Source organism: Oryctolagus cuniculus, chromosome 19 (assembly GCF_051225735.1).
Source record: "Oryctolagus cuniculus isolate XC-2025 breed Fujian yellow rabbit chromosome 19, ASM5122573v1, whole genome shotgun sequence".
Lineage (NCBI taxonomy): Eukaryota > Metazoa > Chordata > Mammalia > Lagomorpha > Leporidae > Oryctolagus > Oryctolagus cuniculus.
Window position 1 is genome coordinate 3604510 of NC_142885.1, and position 11056 is coordinate 3615565.

Below are 11056 nucleotides of genomic sequence, written 5' to 3' on the forward strand. Positions count from 1 at the left end.
GTTGAATGAACAGCAGACGTCTGGCCCCGTGTTGGCGAGCTGAGGCTCTGAGTCTGCTCTCGCTTGCGAAGGCCAAGGGGCACGTGGCCGGTCGGGGGAACCAGACTGGAAATCCAGGCGTCCTCCCTGGAGGAGGCACCCGAGACTCTCCCAATCTCAGGTAGGCTTGCCCTGGCCACAGTGCGGAGGGTGAGGCTGTGGGGCACCAAACTAGACGGCAGAGAGCCAGGGTCCACGCAGCCCCCCGCCGCCTCGATGCCCTGAGGGTCAGCCGGCCAGCACCCTCACCCGCCCCCACGGGCGCCTGCGGGAGACTGAGGGTGGGCCTGTGCCCCCGCCAGCCCCCGTCCGCACCCCCGGCCCCGCTGGCCGCCGGCCCTGTCCCCCTGCAGCGGGCTCTGGCCACCTCCCAGTCTGTTTGTTTTCATAACCAATTCAATATTTAAGACCTGCCTGGCGCGCTTTGTCTCGGCGCCCCTCCCGCCCCGCGCGGCTGACAAGCCCGCGCGGCTGATGGAAAATTCATTAGTGGTCTGGGCCCGCCCTCCCGCTCCGTTCCCAGGCAGCCCCGCGCCGGATGTGTCAGCCTCTCCATCCTGATTATCTGGAGACGCCAATTTCAAAGAGACATCTTAATAGTGATGTCAACGAATTAATTAGATGTGTTAATGAGCTAAAAGCAACCCAAATTAAATTAATGCAGTAATAAGTACAGACAGCAAAATTAGCTCCAATTTCTCTAAATGATTCTGAACTGTACACAACAGCTCATCTCGCTAGAACATTACCAACCCCCAAAGCTAATCAGGAACCCGGCGCAATTAGCTCTTAATTACAAACAGGCGTGTGCACGCGCGCACGCACGCACACTCACACGCGTGCGCGCACACACACGCGCACACTGGTGTGGATCCGAGTCGGCTGCAGGGCCCCCCGGGGCCGGGCGGGTCACCGCCGCCCCTCCTGGCCCAGCGCAGAGCGAGCCCGGGGTCGCGGCGAGGGCTCGTGCACCCCGCGAGGGGCCGGGGCGGGGGCCGGGGAGTCTGGGGGCGCCCCCGGGGAGCCGCGGGGTTGTTTATTGCTTGCATCAGAATCCGAGTTGCGCGAGGAAGCCGGCTGATTTCCCACCGGGCCCGCAGGGCTGCTAATAGCGCGCAGGTATCTGATTAGCTGTAATTGCGGCTGGAGACGGGGCGGGCCGGGCGCGGGGGCGCCCAGGGGCCAGGCAGGGGGCACGGCCCTCGCACCCGCGCCGGGGCCCGCCAGACCACACCTGGCCGCCTCCGGCCCGCTCTCCACCTCTGCCTTCGTCACCTGTTTGTCCTCGCTCCTGGAAAACACCTCTGGGCCTCCCTGTCCCCGGCAGGAAGCGGGGTGCCGGGCCACGAGCGGGGCACCCCCAGGGACGCGGGCCCGCAGCCACCGCCCCTGCCTGCGAGAGAGCCCCCCCCCCGTGCTGCACCTGCTGGGAGCAGGTGGGGGTGGAGCCCGAGCAGCCTGGGCGGGGCCACGGGGAGCCCCCAGGGCAGGTGAGGGCTGCAGGGACCCAGAGCCGCACCCCCCCCACCGTGCTGCACCTGCTGGGAGCAGGTGGGGGCGGAGCCCGAGCAGCCTGGGCGGGGCCACGGGGAGCCCCCAGGGCAGGTGAGGGCTGCAGGGACCCAGAGCCGCACCCCCGGCAGAGCCCTGTCCACGACCCCGGGCCTGGGCCACGGGGACCCCAGCCCCAGGTGCTCGGGTCCGCTCGGAAACCTGTGGACTGGCCTGGGGGACCCTAGGCCTGGGGGGACTCCTGTGACCTCCCGGGAGCGGGGAGGGGGCTGTTTCACTCTGCAGCTGCCCCCCCCCCAGGCCACCAGGCAGAGCCTCCCCTTGGCGGGGGGTGGACAGGGCGGCCCCAGCGCCCACCCGGTCCGTGGCCCCGCCCAGCCCCACGCCAATCAGACACCGCGTCACGTGATGTTAATTTGCCCCTAGGGCCGGGAGGGGCGTGGAATCGCAGGGGCCCCTTCCCCGGCGGGGCCCTCGGGTGCGGGGCCCACACCCGCGCGTGCCTCCCTGAGCCCCCGTGGTCTCCGTGTCAGCCTCGGGGTGGACACACACAGAGCCCCACCGCAGCCGCCCGCCAGCCCCCGGAAGAGCGCCTGGAATTTGCTAGAATCAGGCGCGGGGGAGCAGCCGGTCAAGCGGCCACCTCCCCCTGTGGGCGCGGGTTCGAGTCCCGGCTGCTCCACTTCCGGTCCGGCCTCTCCCTCTGCCCTGCGGACAGAGGACCGTCTAGAGGATGCGGGGCCGGGCGCGGTGAGGCGAGGCGGCGCGGGGGCGGCTGACCAGCGCGAACGCCCCCGCTCCCGGGGCAGGGCCGGGTCGGGTCCCGCCCCAGGTCACCGCGCGCCGCAGCGCTGGAGCTGGCTCATCAGGCCGCCGGAGGCCCAGGGGCAGGGGGTGGAGGACGGGCACGCGGGCCTCCCCCGCGCCGTGGACGCGTGTGTCCGCCACGTGCTTAGTAACGCGCCAGGCACGTGACCCAAGGCAGACGGAGAGGCCCACGTGCGGCCCGCGAGGCGTGCACCGAACTCCACAGCAAGGACCGGAAGTCCCAGAGGCACAAACCGGAAGTCCTCCAGAGCTAGACCCGGAAGTCCTCCACAGCAAGAACTGGAGGTCCTCCACAGCAAGGACTGAAGCCCCAGAGGCGCGAACCGGAAGTCCTCCGCAGCAAGGACCGGAAGCCCCAGAGGCACGAACCGGAAGTCCTCCAGAGCTAGACCCGGAAGTCCTCCACAGCAAGAACTGGAGGTCCTCCACAGCAAGGACCGGAAGCCCCAGAGGCGCGAACCGGAAGTCCTCCAGAGCTAGACCCGGAAGCCCCAGAGGCATGAACCGGAAGTCCTCAGAGCTAGACCCGGAAGTCCTCCACAGCAAGAACTGGAGGTCCTCCACAGCTAGAACCGGAAGTCCTCCACAGCAAGGACCGGAAGCCCCAGAGGCATGAACCGGAAGTCCTCAGAGCTACACCCGGAAGTCCTCCACAGCAAGAACTGGAGGTCCTCCACAGCAAAGACCGGAAGTCCTGAGGCGTGAACCGGAAGTCCTGAGGCGCGAACCGGAAGCCCCACACTGCGCTGTCCCTTGATTAGCGAGGTTCAGGAGGTGTGGCGGGGTCGCGGGCCCGGGGCTCTTGGCGGCTAAAGGCCAGGCTGCCCCGTGCACGCGTGGCCGCAGTCGGGGGTGCCCGCCGGTCACGCACGGCCTCGCTGTGTGCTGGTGTCGTCTGCGTGCACCGGGGCGCAGAGTCTATGACGGAGCGCGGTCCCGGCGCCCGTGGCTGTGCGGGAGCTCCGGGTGCACGCGCACGTACAGACGTGCGCTGGGCAGGACCGGGGGCGCGGCCGGAGCTGGGCCCGGGGCTGGGCCCGGCCAGATGGAGGGGCGACCGAGGCCAGGGGAGGCAGGCGCCTGCCCACCGCCAGGCCGCGTCCCGGGTCTCGGGGGGACCGAGGCGCAGGCCCTGCTGTCCAGGGAGGGCCTGACCGCTCCCAGGGGCCTCAGCACGTGCCCACCCCCCCAACCTTGGCCACCTCCCCGCGGAATAGCGAAGCCCGAAGGGGCAGAGTCGGGGTGCAGGTGCCGTGCCCCCGCCAGCTGGGTTCCCCTCCGAGCTGGGGGCCGGGGACCTCGCCCCGCGCCCCGAGGCTAGGTCTGCGGGGGCGTCCCCGCACCGGGTAGCGGCAGGCACGCGCACGGGCGCAGACCGGGAGCAGTGGGGCAGCCGTGGGGACGCTGGGCGGCGCTCGCGAACGTGCGGGGTCTGCACCTGTAACCGCGACCGCCCCCGCGTCCGCAGAGCCGCTGGGCGCACCCGGGAAACGGCTGCAGCGCCCCCTGCCGGCCGCGCCCCCGCTCGCTCCAGAAGAGGCCCCGCCCCTCCGGAAGCCCCGCCTTCGGCCGGCCCCGCCCACTCTGGGATTCCGCCCCGAAGCCCCGCCTTCGCCGAGCCCCGCCCCCGTGGGCCTGGGCGCGACCCTGAGCTGACGGTGTCCACTCTTTAGGCGGCCGCGAGGACTCCCCCGCCCCGGGAGCACCGGCAGAGCCCGCCCCGAGTCACTTGGCTCCATTGCACAGATGCGAACGCCGAGGCCGAGCGAGGTGCGCCCATGGGCAGGGACGGGGCTGCCGCTGGACTGTCCACGGACAGTCACTGCCGGTGCGCGTCCTGGCGGAAGGGGCGCAGGCGAGGCCCGGCCGGGACGGCGGAGGCGGCCCCGCGGGCCTGGTTCCCCGGCCGCGCGGAGCAGGCCTCCTGTCTGCCCGGGGCTCTGCGGGCTCAGGTGGGCCGGGCCTGGGGGTCCCTCCCGCCCCCTCCAGCGTGGCACCGCCAGGGGAGACTTAGGGGCTGCCAGGGACAGATGGCGCTGGCCCCTTTGCCAGCCCTGCCAGAGCCGGCGGCTGGGCTGGGCAGAACCTGCTGCTGTCCAGGGCCTGTGCCAAGCGCCGCGGCGGCCAGGCCTGAACCCGGGCTGCAGCGGGCGGGCGGGGTGACCTGGGCCCCCTCCCCACCTCTGCGCCCGCCGACCCTGGCGTCCACACCTCTCAAGCCTCGTCTGGAAAGCGGCCAGGGGCGGGGGCCGCGGCAGTGGGAGGGGGGCGACGTGCAGCCCTCGGCGGGGTCTCGCCGCCCCCCAAGCTGGCGCAGTTTCGTCCCCGAGAGGTCAGGTGGCCGTCCCCTGAGGCTGCGCGAGCTGGGCGACCCTGCCCCGTGCCCTGGCCGGGGTGCCCAGACACCCCTCCCCAGCACCTGGGTGACTCCCGGGCGGCCAAGGGGGGTCGGAGTGGGCTGGACGTGCGGCCGGAGCAGCCACCTCCCCCTGCGGCCACGCGGACCCTACTGTCGAGTCCTCAGTCCCCCCCCCCCCCCCAGGACAGGCCTGAGGCCGCAGGGCGCTGCACCAGGCTGGCCCCGCTCACAACCCCTCCCCTCCCCACAGCGCTCCCGGGCTCTCACCCTCCCCGGGCTTGTGTGGGGCGGGGCTGGGTCAGGGGCGTGGTTCCGCATGTGCGGGTGCTGGGCAGCCAGCATAATCCTGCAAATGCCCACTCTGGTTGTCGGGTGCATGGACGGGTGGGCTGATGGACGCCGCCGGTCAGCAGTGCCGAGGGGTGACCCCCTCACAGATGGGGAGCAGGCAGGTGGAGGGAGCTGACTGGCCCTGTGCCCTCGGGGCCACCTGCCTGGCCGAGGAGCAGGGGGCACTGCCCTGACTGCCACGGCCTCCAGCGGCGCCCTGGGGGCCTGCCTGTCCCCCACCGACACTGCGGAGCCCCCGTCAGGAGCCGGGAACCCACGCAGCCCTGAGAGGCGCCCGGCGCCCCCGAGGATGGAGGGGAGGCCCTGAGCCCGGTGTGGGGACGACCCCGGGGGCAGGCGTGGGCGGAGCAAACCCTGTGCCCCCTGCCCCAGCCACACCCCAGAGCCAGGACGCCCCCCACACGCGCACCGAAAACCGTCAGGCTCGGCAGCAGCACGGGCGCTGGCCGCGGTCCTGGGGGTGGGCGTGGCGTGGCCAGGACGTCTCTCCCGCCTGCACTCCCCCGCGGGCTGCCCCCACGTGGGCTTAGCCGCGTCCCGTGTCCCAGGGCCGGTTCCCGTTCCAGCTGCTCGGCTGCCCCATCCGCTTCCTGCTGACGCTGGGCCTGGGAGCAGCAGGGGCGGCTCCAGCACCCAGAGGAGCTCCTGGCTCGGCCGGGCCCAGCCCTGGCCGCTGCAGCCACTTGGGGAGAGAACCGGCGGGTGGAAGTCTCTCCCCCCCGCCCCCTCTCCCTCTCCCTCTCTCCCCCTTTCTCCCCCCTCTCTCTCTGACTCCACCTCTCAGATAAGTAAATCTTTAACCCCGGTGCTGGTGCTGTCCTCCTGTCCCCTGCTCGGGGGAGACCCCCGCTGCCCGCCTCCCTGACTCCCCACCTGCAGGCCACTCGGGGACCAAGGATCCCACCTGTGTACCCAGCCCGAGTGGAACCGACAGGGCCTGGCCGGCCCGTGCTGGGCCTCAGAGACCGCGTCCTGTGCACCCCGGGCCAGGGTGGACTCTGAGGCCCCGTGCGGGAAGACTGTGGCCTGAGACCGCGTCCTGTGCGCCCCAGGCCGGGAGCTCAGGGCCAGGGTGGACTCTGCAGCCCGAGACGGGTGGTGACGGGCAGTGACAGCGGGTGTGTGACATGATGGGCAGTGACAGGCAGGTGTGTGATATGACAGGCGGGTGTGTGACGTAACAGGCAGGTGTGTGACAAGACGGGCGGTGACAGGGGTGTGTGACGTGATGGCTGGAGGCCACCGTCCATGGAAACGGAGCCGGGGGCAGCGACCAGGACAGCAGGGGAGGTGGGGGCCGGGCCGGCTCCAGGGAGGCCCCGGGGTGTGGCTGGTGTGGGCTGAGCCTGGCCGTGGGGAGGGGGCCGAAGGGAGGAGCTGCCGGCCCAGGTGCGTCCAGGTAGGGCAGGTGTGCGGCCCACCTGGCGGCAGGTGTCCCGGGAGCCAGAGAGCCCAGGGACGGCCCAGAGGGGCGCCCCGCGGCCTGCGCCCCGGCCTGGCCCCGGCCACCCCCGAGGAACCACCTCACCTCTCGGAGCCGGTCCAAGATATTAATTAAGATAAATCTACCTCAATTTTGAGATTCTCTTATCATGTAATTTATCAAAATTATGTTAATTATTTCTGTAGGGCAGCAAAATGATTACCTCTTTTGTGTCTGATTTGTATTAATATTCATAATTTAATAACTCGGCGCCCGGGCCATCTGGCCGCGCCCGCCGCCCGGCGCAGGTACCGCAGGTACCGGCCCCGCGCCCCGCCTGGCAGGTGAGCCGAGCTGAATTGACATTTTCCACAGTTTGTGAGTTTTACACTGTAATTTGACATAATTAATGCCTACATTACTGCTGATAATTTAGCTAGTTAATTAAACTCGGAGGAGATAATTAAGGAAAGGCTACTGCTTGGATTGCTAATTGTTTTTGTCATTATTTCAGGGCCGACAGCTGCCGGCTGACTCATCCTGTTTTGTCAGCTGATGGGTCACGTGACACGCGGGGGTCCCCGGGGGCCCCCCACGGCCGGGGGCGGGGGACGCAGGCGCACAGCCGGCTACCTGGCTGCCGCCTGGAGCCTGGCCAGGCCCCGCCCCCGGCCTGGGGTCTGGGGTAACCGGTCGGCTGACAGGCAGGACCCCCGGGCCGGGGGAGACCCGTGAGCAGAGCGCGGGGCAGAGGTGGCGGGAGCGGCCGGGAGGGGGACGCAGAGACCGGGGTGCAGCCGTGTGGGGGCCCCCACCCTGGGCCCGCCCCTGCCGAGGGGGAACACACTGCCCGCCCCCCGGAGAAGGCAGCCCGAGGCCGGAGGGCCGGACACTTCCCCACTCGGGGTGTCGGAGGCCAGCTCCGGGCCCCTCTCTGAGGACCCCGCGGCTGCCTGGCCACGGCCTGCAAGGAGCCGCCGGGACCCCGGCTCGACTTGCCTTCCGGAATATTCCACCCCAGAGCCCCGAGTCTGATCCTCCGGGCACAGTCGGGTCAGGACCCAGGGGCCGCCCCGTGTCTGCCTCCTGGTGCTAACCGCTGCTGGGCATCCGGTGGGGGCCGTGCCCTCCCCGGCACCGGGAGGTTTCCAGGGCACCAAGGGTCTCAGCCGTCTCCTGCCAGACCCTCGCCGTCCCGACCTGCACCCACGCTGGTGCAGCCCGACCCCCGGCTGAGGTGCTGTGACCCCTCTCCAGCACCCAGGCTCCTCTGACCGCCCGCCCACCTGCAGGACCAAGTCCCTGGCGAGAGCGCGCTGACAGCCGGCGTCCTGAGTGCCCGGCACAGCCACAGCCGCGTCCTGGCCGGTGAGCTGGGAGCGTGCCCCGGGGGAGGGCGGTCCTGGGGTCCCAGCTGCCCAAGGTCCTTGCACCTGAGCCTCTGCTCGTCCCCCGGGCAGAGCCCGGTCCACCCCATGCCTTGCCACAGTGCCTTTGCCCAAGCTGTGGCCCGCCCACTCACCCTCCACCCCCTCCTCGGGTGACTGTGGGACAACCCCCCCCCCCGGGGTCGCCTCCTGTGTCGGGAAGCCGGACTGAGCCGTGCCACGGCCCTGGAGAGACCCCGGCCCTGATGCACAGTGGCCTGGACCAGGGTGAGGAGGGGTCCCTCGGGCCTCGGAGCCCCCAGGCCCACGGCACGTGTTGGGTTTAAGGCTAGGCACAGAGACGCCAACATCACTGTCTCAGCACAGCCACAGCCCAGCAACTGTCCCAGGGCCCCCGCGCCCCACCCGGCCCCTCCACCCCGACAGCCGGCGGGAACCCTGCCTGGGCTGACCCCGGTCCCCGTGCGCCTCCGACGCCGGCCCAGCAGCCGGGACCGCGGGGCAGGGCTCCGGGAACTCTGGATGAGAAGCTTTGGTTGCCAAAGCCACACGCACGGGGTCACCCCCGCCCCAGGAGCCTGAAGCTGTGCCGAGGGACCCAGGCCCCGGCCATCACCGCTGGCGCCCAGGGTCTTCGTGGGCTGGGACTCGAACTCCGGCCCTGGGGGTGGGCCTCTGGCGTCTCCACGCCCAGGCCGAGCCCTCCCCTCCCCTGTGACGTGTCCCCCGTATCGTGTCCTGCAATGGACATGAATGCATCGAGACCCCTCCTCGGTGCGCCAGGAAGGGCAAGGTCCTCCCGCCAGCGCCAGCCCCGGCCATGAACACAGCCAACGGCCGACTTCCAGAGGGCTCTCGCCCCAGCACAGAGGCTGCGTTAGGACCGCCGGCTTTTTAACTTAAGAGAAGCAGACGAAATTCCCGCTTCTGATGGGAGGAGCTGGGAGCCGCGGGGCTCCGTGGGAGCAGGTCCTCGCGGCCACCCCACACCCGGGAGACCCCAAGGCTGGCCAGCCCAGGGCAGGGGGCACGCAGCTGGGCTCCTGGCCCCCAAGTGGCACGGGCAGGACCGGTGGGAGCCACAGCAGCTGTGGGGGGAAAGGAAGCAGAGGCAGGGCCTGGCAGGGACCCCAGCCGCCCAGGCCTCCCCGAGCCCCTCCCAACACTGCCCCTTCCACGTGCCCTGAAGGGGGGGTGCTCAGGGCAGGACGGGCCCAAGGCGAGAAGGCAGCGAGGAGACGCGGCCATCCGTCCACAGCAAGGGCCGAGCCAGCCACCCACACCAAGCCAGCCACCCCTCCAGCCCAAGCCCTGCTCCCACCGAGCACACCCCGGTCCCCAGGACCCGGAAGAGAGCCCGCAGGGGTGGGGCCCGGGAGGAGCAATGGAGTTGGTGGCATGGGGAGCCACAGTGGCCCCACGGCCCCGGCCTGGCCACGGCCACACCCCGAGGACAGGCCTGCTGGCCGACGGTGCCCTGTGGGGTCCGCTGGGGCAGGGGCTCTGTGTGTGGCACACCCACCATGTGCCCAGCCTGGGGCCCCAGCAGTTCGGAGCCCGAGGTGGCATAGCTCCCTCCCCCAAAGCCCCCGTGTGTCCCACCCCACCGGGGCTCCCAGGACCACTGGGTGCGGCCCAGAGCCGGCGGGGGGCTGCCAGCCACAGCTCAGCCTGCCTCTGAGGTCAGGGCCGCGTCACCCGGGGCTCTCGGGGCTGCCCCGTCCCTGAGTGGCACGCTGGCTCCCCCTTGTGGTGACGCGGCCACACTGCATCCTGGTGGGGGCGTGGGGGTCTGCCCCGCCCAGACCCCTCCCTGGCTGATACCCCAGATGCCCGCAGCAGCCACCTGCTGCCCTGGCTGTGTCCCTGACCTGCTGGCCGCTCGGGGCAGCCCATGTCCCACGCCGCACCCCTTCAAGCCCCCCCAACCACTGCCCGTGCCAGGTGAGAGCTGTTGGGGCAGTCCTGGGAGCGCAGGGCCCTCCGGACAGTGCGTGCAAGGCAGGCGGCCCCCACCCCAACCCTCCATCCCAGCATCCCGGGGTTGGCCAGAGAACGGCTCGTTACTGCCTAGGTGGCCTGTGCCTGAGGAGTGGCCGCACATGAGCGCTGCCCGTTACTCCTGTCCCCTCCCCCGCTATGTACCTGAGCAGTGGCCACACCTGAGCGCTGCCCGTTACTCCTGTCCCCCCCCCGCTCTGTACCTGAGCAGTGACCACACTGAGCACTGTTACCCCCCACTCTGTACCTGAGCAGTGACCACACTGAGCACTGTTACCCCCCACTCTGTCCCTGAGCAGTGACCACACCTGAGTGCTGTGAACCCCCACTCTGTCCCTGAGCAGTGACCACACCTGAGTGCTGTGACCCCCCACTCTGTACCTGAGCAGTGACAACACCTGAGTGCTGTTACCCCCCACTCTGTCCCTGAGCAGTGACCACACTGAGTGCTGTTACCCCCCCACTCTGTACCTGAGCAGTGACCACACCTGAGTGCTGTTACCCCCCACTCTGTCCCTGAGCAGTGACCACACTGAGCACTGTTACCCCCCCACTCTGTACCTGAGCAGTGACCACACCTTAGCACTGTTACCCCCCCACTCTGTCCCTGAGCAGTGACCACACTGAGCACTGTCCCCCCCCACTCTGTCCCTGAGCAGTGACCACACTGAGCACTGTTACCCCCCACTCTGTCCCTGAGCAGTGACCACACTGAGCACTGTTACCCCCCCACTCTGTCCCTGAGCAGTGACCACACCTGAGTGCTGTTACCCCCCCCACTCTGTCCCTGAGCAGTGACCACACTGAGCACTGTCCCCCCCCACTCTGTCCCTGAGCAGTGACCACACCTGAGTGCTGTTACCCCCCCACTCTGTACCTGAGCAGTGACCACACCTGAGTGCTGTTACCCCCCCACTCTGTCCCTGAGCAGTGACCACACTGAGCACTGTCCCCCCCCACTCTGTCCCTGAGCAGTGACCACACCTGAGTGCTGTTACCCCCCCCACTCTGTCCCTGAGCAGTGACCACACTGAGCACTGTCCCCCCCCACTCTGTCCCTGAGCAGTGACCACACTGAGCACTGTTACCCCCCACTCTGTCCCTGAGCAGTGACCACACTGAGCACTGTGACCCCCCCACTCTGTACCTGAGCAG